The following is a 1,836-nucleotide window of genomic DNA, read 5'->3' as shown; positions in this document are numbered from 1 at the left end:
TTTTTTGGTTTTTCGAGACAGGTTTCTTTGTATAGCCCTGGCTGTCCTGGAACTCACTTTGTAGACCAAGCTGGCCTCGAACTCAGAAATTTGCCTGCCTCTGCCTCCCAAGTGCTGGGATTAAAGGCATGTGCCACCACTGCCCGACTTGGCTGTAATTCTTATTGGAGTAGTCTTGATTGCACCACATCTGATTTGAGACATTTAATCTTCCTGTACTTAGATAGTTAGACCTTCCTTGAGATTTGGGGAATTTTCTGCTATTATTTTTTTTTCTTCTTCTTCTTGGTTTGCCCCCTTAATTAGAGAGAAAGAAAGAGTACATTTTTAGAATCTTACAGGTTATCTATCTCTCTTACACTCTGGACGTGATGTCTGCTATTATTTCTTTAAGTGAACTTTCTGTCTCTCCGTCCATAGGATCAGGCCTTCTTCAGAAGATTATGATTTCATAACTTATTGCTCCATTTCCCCTCCTCTGATAATTTTTTTTTTATTTCCCAATTTCTCTTACCTTCCAGAGTTTTTCTAGGCTTTCTTAGGACAGTTGTTTTAAGATCGTTGTCAGGAAGCGCATACAGTTCTACTTCTTTTGGGTCAGTGACTAGCGACTTATTTTGTCTGGGGCATCAGTTTTTCTTGATTCTTTTGACTTCTTGTCTATGTATGATGATGAAGCAGTTGCTTGTTCCAGGCCTCTGTGGGCGGGGCCAGCCCTGTGCAGGTGATCCTGGGTTGTATGAGAAAGCAGGTGGAGCACATAGTGCCAAACGAGCCAGTCAGCAGACTTTCCCAAGGCCTCCGACTCCTCCGTCCCTGCCTTCAGGTCCTGCTGACTCCGCCCCTGCCTTCAGGTCCTGCTGACTCCACCCCTGCCTTCAGGTCCTGCTGACTCCACCCCTGCCTTCAGGTCCTGCTGACTCCGCCCCTGCCTTCAGGTCCTGCTGACTCCGCCCCTGCCTTCAGGTCCTGCTCTGCTTCCGTTCTTGCTTTGACTTCCCTCAGTGATGGTTTATGACCAGGATGTGTGAGCCGGATAAACCCTTTCCTCCTTGAGTTGCTTTTGGTCCTGGTGTTTTATCACAACAACAGGCATTTAACTAGAATACTTACATTCCAGATAAGAGGCAAAAAAAGTGATTTGACCCAAGATAATTTGATTTACAAAGTCTCTGCTTACAAACATTGAACTCTTTTTATACAGACTCTTTTGTTTTTAAGCTATAAGGCTTTATTTAGTAACATTTTCCTTCAAGCCACTCACTGGGAGGGCTATAGGCGATACAAGAGTCTAAATTCTACATAGTCTGGTTTCTCTGACTAGACTAACCCTCTGTGGGGTTTGAATGAAAATGACCCCTATAGGCTCATAGGGAGTAGCACTATTAGGAGGTGTGGCCTTGTTGGAATAGGTGTGACCTTGCTGGAGTGGGTGTAGCCTAACGTGTGGGTGTGGCCTTGTTGGAGAAAGTGTGTCACTGAGGGTGGGTTTTGAGTTTTCAGATGCTGAAGCCATGCCCATTGTCACTCTCTCTTTCTTCTGCCTTTGAGTCAGATGTAAACTTTCAACTACCTCTCCAGTGTCATGTCTGCCTCCATGCCACCAGGTTCCTACCAGGATGATAATGGACAAATCTCTGAACTGTGAACCAGCCCCAATTAAATGTTTGCCTTAATAACAGTTGCCAGGGTCATAGTGTCTCTTCACAGCAAGAGAAACCCTAAGTAAGACACCCTCCTTCTCAGCTTCTGGACTGCATTGTAACTCTGCTTCCTCAGAGACTGATCCAAGACATCAGCTTAATCAAGTAGAATTCTAATGACCTCCACGGACAC

This window comes from Mus caroli, chromosome 13 (assembly GCF_900094665.2).
Source record: "Mus caroli chromosome 13, CAROLI_EIJ_v1.1, whole genome shotgun sequence".
Classification (NCBI taxonomy): domain Eukaryota; kingdom Metazoa; phylum Chordata; class Mammalia; order Rodentia; family Muridae; genus Mus; species Mus caroli.
Note: the sequence above shows the minus strand (reverse complement) of the source record.